Source organism: Anopheles coluzzii, chromosome 2 (assembly GCF_943734685.1).
Source record: "Anopheles coluzzii chromosome 2, AcolN3, whole genome shotgun sequence".
NCBI classification, from domain to species: Eukaryota; Metazoa; Arthropoda; class Insecta; order Diptera; family Culicidae; genus Anopheles; species Anopheles coluzzii.
Genome location: NC_064670.1, coordinates 23,645,538 through 23,651,537, shown reverse-complemented (window position 1 = coordinate 23,651,537; position 6,000 = coordinate 23,645,538).

The window sequence follows — 6,000 nt, the reverse complement described above, 5'->3', positions numbered from 1 at the left end:
TTACCGCCGCAGACGGACACTAATCACGCGTCACGACAATGCACTTACATTTGACTTTCGGTTCTGCAACTTACCAGCCCCATCGGCACCGCACCTGTCGTTGCCGCTCGCCGCCCAAGAACACCCAGAAGGGAAAGGATTTGCTGGTCCAATTCTCATTAGCTGGTTTGATTTAACCGAGACGATTGACTGCGTGGAGGAAGGGCAAGTGGCGACGGCCGTAATAACGATGTTAAGCGCTAAAGTAAACGGAACCATAACTCAGTCGTCCGATGTGTTCCACATGCACTTCCACACGAATGCTGGCATGCAACATACCGTTGCATTGGAATTAAGGTTAGAATTTCACTTCCCAGAGGTGTGTGTGTTTGCTTCCGTGAGTGCTGCAACATTGTAAAGCTGCCAACACACAGCCCGAGCATGTTTCCAGTCAAAAGGTCAGCAAACCTGCACACCGGAACCTTGCGTGAACTTGCGCTGCCAACGGTGGTTCCCGCCACTGGAACAAAAGAGCATCTCGCAACGGTGCAAACGGTCGTGCACTGCCCTAGCCCTCTTTCTCTCTCTCTCTCCAAGGGTCTGTCGCTGTCTGTCTGGTGTGCTGGACAGCGAACGGTCGGACCTGAAGCCGCTGGGAGTTTACCGTCTCCCGGACGGTCTATGCTTCCAGAAGTGCAACGCGCTGTAACACACCTCGAACACGCCATAGACAGTTACGATGCATGGCAACTCCGGATGCTGCTGAAGGTTCTAAACAGCCCGAAAACATGTCATTAAGACCCACTGGGAGCGGGTGTCAGTTGTTCGCCGAAACAAGTCGTGTCCACGGCGCACACAGCCAATTTGACATGTTCGGCTCATGTCTCTAGGCGAACGTTTCGCTCCAATTTTAGATCCACGCCGCGCAGAAGCTCTTTGGATGCTCTTACCCGGAGAAATGGGTGGGCCGATCGACGAACTGGCAAACCCGATGTCCACCCGTTCGCTAATTATGTAATGCACTATTTTGGGCCCATGTTCTTTCGTGGGCTAAATAGAGACACAGCCCTCCACCAGTGTGTGTTGCTTCGTGTTTGTTTTTTGTTTTCGTTCCTTCCTTCAATAACATTGAAGTCACTCGCTTGTTTATGATTCATGTCTCGACTACACACAGCTCGTTTGTCGTCCGGGGAGATTGGGCTCGAAACTGAAAGCCCGCTGGAAGTCATGTTCATGTTCCCTTTCCTTCCCGCCGGATCGCCGGACAAGCGCTGGGACAACTCAATCCATCTCGTCCAGTAATAAGTCCAGAGAAAAAGCTTTCCGTCCTTATTAACGTCGCCCGGTCGACGGGGCTGCACTCCCACACGAGCCACGCCGAGGATATGGAAAATGATGCTGCACTTAAGCGTTATGGTGCAGTCATGCTGAAGCCGTTTTACTTAACGATTGCTGTGTAGTGTCGCTGCAATGGTGCACAAAATGGGGAAAATATCAGTTTTAAAGCCAGCGAGGCATTGCAGCTCCAGGTCCAGGGTCTAGAAAGGCTCCAGAAATAACCACCGCGTGTGGTGGCGCTCTGGGTGGATCGGACGATGTCTATGTGCTGATACACGCCCCATTGTCCCGACCGTACACACCGTCCGCTCGCTTTACATTTCAGACGCTTTATCAAATCCTTAATTACAGCTTCGCCAACAACGATGCTCCAAACCGTGGCCCGGCGTGGTGATGTGATTAACTGTAATAATTGTTTCTTCCGTCCTCCGATGTTTCGCCTCCGTACCCTTCACGTAGAGCGTACTGCGAAAGGGCAGGCCCGGTAAGGACTCAATTCCGACAGCACAGTGCGGGGGTGAGCACACCCATGGGGCAACCGATCGTACCGGGGTCAGAAGATGCACCAGTGTGGACGACGGAACTTAATTAATCGTCAACCCTCGCGCACCGCAGAATAAATGATCGACGATCATCGTTAGTCTGCGAGCGTGTTGTTGTTCTTTTTTTTTGCACAATGGATCTCCACTGATGCTCCCTTCATTCTCGAGGGCTCACAGAAGGGTAGGCTAGGGCTGACGAAAAAGGGAAAGTGGTGCGCTTTCGCCCGGGAGGGACGTTCCGATCGTTTCGGAACACTCCCATCCGGTTCGTACCAGGCGGGCGCTCGTTGCACACAAAACAATTGCACACAAAGCGTCGCGTAGTGTTTTTTCTCCTCGTTTTCGTCTTTCTGCGAAGGCGTGCGTGACGCCCGCGAAACTTGTGGCCGATCGGGTTCGCACCCCTGTTCGCACGGAGGACGATCCCTCGTCCGGTTGCCCGGTGGTAACGCGCGCTGTGGTAACGTACATCGATCGTGGAGGATAAATTATTCATTCATCTCGTCGTCGTCGTCGTCGTCGCGCGTAGCTTATGAGCGATGCTGAGGTGACAATTTGGCCACACCTCAGACACAGACTGCTTTGCTTTGTGTGTGTCCCCCTTTCCGACCCAATCGAAGGGGACGGTGTAGCAAATCCCTTCGAGCTGCAAATTACCAAACGACACGGCTGCTAACGATCACCGAAAGGGATGAATCAGTCGCCAGTCGGGGCTTGCGAAAACGACGTCCGGAATACGGTGAGCTGACGAGGCGGCCCCGGGTTCTTGGCCGAGGCCTTCGGGCGGCGTTTGGCCAACGGTTTCGATGGCTGTGTGGCATGGGGGTTGGTTTTAAAAATGTTATAAAAAAAACCGTGTCATACCCTTCTTCGTTCGGTACAGCGTTTGGCGATAATTTATGATGGTAGGTTAATTTGTATGCAATTGGATCAATGCCTGTGAGACGGGCCCTGCGAGTTGATCATGGCGATCGTTTCGCGGGAAAGGGAAGGGGGTGGAGGCTGGAATGGCGCTATGAAAAAAAAACGCGCGTTCACGCGCCACGTACTGTCCGACCCGCAGCATTTTGGCCGTCGATTTCAAATCAGCTTCTGGGTTGTGCTTCTAGCAGAAGGCGACAAAACGCTGGCAGCGAGTGTTACCGCACGACCAATGTCAAAGTTTACAGTGCGACGCGGTGGACAAAAGTTTCAAGTTTGCAGCATGTTTATATTTAAATATAATTAAAAGCAACTATTGTTTGTGTTTACGGGTGGTTACTGATAATGACGCGTGTGGTTAAGTTACTTTCACATACGCTTTAAAGACACGTGGTTGATCATAAAGGGCAAATCATCAACATAAAGGATGACATTTGGAATTGTTAAAAGGTATTGCGTGGCGTCCTAGAAGACGCCTAGAAGAGCTGGATGTAATAATAATAATATTTTCAAAAGCTAGTAATAAAGTAATAGCAAAGTTACAAAAGCATTTGTAAGAAAAGCATTATTTGTAGAATGCTGTAGATGCTATACTGTCTGGCAAGTTGGATGGACTAAAACCGTTAACATCAACCTTCATCTCATTCCTCGAGAAAATTAATCCATAAACGTTATCAAATTGACATTTTAACACATACACATAGAAAAATCCCTTGCTAAACCCTTTTCAAACAGAAGCTACAAAAGAGTTCAACGTTTGCATAAGCACTATGCGTCGCTTTATGCAAAGACCCTTTCCATTAGCAGGGACCACACGTAGACTCCTCACATTTCCCGAGGTCACACCGATGGCTCTCTGCCCGAAAATAAAACAACCCGTTTCCAGCATCCGCACCAAACCAATCGACCCGTCCGACAAGAATTATTGATTTTCCATAACGAATAGCGAAATGTATCCGTATGTATGCATACGGACCATCGGTCTTACCCCTTCGTTTTTTAGGTTTTGGCCCATTGCCCTATCAGAAGCTTTGGGATGGAAATTTAATTTACAAAAAAAAGGAAACATCGCAACTACAGACTGTCACGCACCGTGACCATGGCACCGGATGGTGCTGGGCAGGGCACCGGCATTAGCGAGCGAAAATGATCCGTGATTTCCGAATGATTCATTATGTAAAGCAGATGCAGATGTATCCGGCGAATGTGTGTCCCGGGTGTGTCCTCCGATGGCCGCCTGGAAGCTGTGGGTAATGTGCGTATCCCGGGACCCCTGACAGCCCGTGAGTGAGGATAAAAAACGGGGTAACCAAAAAAAGGGAAAGACAACACACATGTTAGCGGAGGGAATAAGTGAGGCCGTTTTAAAGCTTCCGAAAAATAAAATAAAAACGTTCAATCTGTGAAAAATGATTACGAGCTCCCAGGGAAAAAAACTCACCCGGTGGTTAGTGATGGGTCTTAGTGGCGTTTTTTCCTTTGTCTTCGTGTTTTTTTCCATAAAGTTTGTGACCCTTACGAGCGCTGTGTGCTTGTGTGTGTGTGTGCGTGAGTGCGTAACTTCCTCTAAACATATTAATATCCTCGCGCTCAGATTGCCCAGCTTTTTTATGCTGGCTGTTGGGACGGTTTTTTCCTTCTTCTCGCTATTCTATTACAACAAAGTGTGAAGATGCGCTGCGCGGCATTGTACCTTGCCCTCCACTCTGCGGTCCCTTCATCAGCGATGATTGAAAGATACCCTTCCCAATGTCACTGCCACGCACAGGGGAGGGAAAAATGGAAACTCTTCTATCAGCATTACAACGCACAAGGAAACCCATTCCAATCCTGGCGACCAACAACGCGAGCCAAGCAAACAACTAGATACGAAACATGCATTTCCATCGCCCCGGTACGCCCATTTGGGAAAGCGGAGCCCCCATCTCGTTGGAAAATTAAAACGTTTTGGGAAACAACGAGCTGCACGGCCCAATGAAATGAACACCCATGAACCCATCAGCCCACGGGCAGCACGGGAAGACCGTTAATGTGCTGAGATTAGGCTTTTTTTTCTTTTCAGGAGGGTGCATGTGCATGTAGGGAGGTTTTTTTTTGCTTCCAGAGATTGTATAACTCCTTTGCCTACCCCAACAAGATGCACTTTTATGAGACGGGTTTTTTATACTAATCAATTAACGGTGGTTCTACAAAAAAACGGGGTAGTCGTTTCGGAGTGATTGTGGTGTACGTTGTCAGGTTTGATGCTCCTTTTGAGCGGAAGAATGCTATTTATTTCCATTTAACTCGGACACGAACGAAACAAAAAAAGGTTTGGTTAAGGAATGAAAATAAAAGTATAATTTCGAAAAGGAGAGCTATTCTATAAATCACGGTTCAACTACATCCCGAAGAAGCTGAACATACTTAAACAGTAGATATTTACGTTTAAAAGTTAATTCTTTAAGTTAAGTTTAATTGAAAACCGCTGATGTATTTGTATAATTGTGATAAGTTTGTCACCTACAAAGGCAGCTAAAAACGAATTATAAAAAAATACCATAATATTGAACTGAACGATATATTGTGCATAGAAAATTTAATAATAATCTTAATCATTTATAGTTCATTAGATGCAGTGACAGTGAAACCTATCGTTTAAGTCCTCATCAAAATTAAACAGAAATACTCCAAACTATTGATAAACATAATTTTAAAAAAATTCCTAAAAAAATCCATGTCAAGCGTTTTACTGCACTGTACAAAATATTTGCAGCATTAGCAACGACCCACCCGATTTGTCCGTTCCCACGATCCAGTGGCATTACGCACACAACCCATCCCGGCCAGTCCGGGAACATCCAGCTGGAAAAGGTGAGTCGTTTATCCGGGTGAGATGATTTCTTTGCTAATTTTCAATCAACAAAACACGCCATTTCTTCGAACCCAAACGATGCCCTCCTCCCCAGTGCATCCTTACGCAGCACCACCGAACTGATTTGCAAATCAAACCTTCTTGCCTTTGTCCGGTATCTTCCCGTAGAATAAAAAAACCCTCCCTTGTGCCCGCTCGTTTTTTGTCATCAATTTTCTTCACCCAGCCCAAACCGAACACCTTTGGCTGCTGCAAGGAAAACTGCAGTCCAACAGAAGAGGACAAATGAACAAAAAGAAGGAAGCAAAAAATTACCATCCCATCAGATGCGTTCGTGCATGGGACGCTGCACGGGCCGGCTGCAAA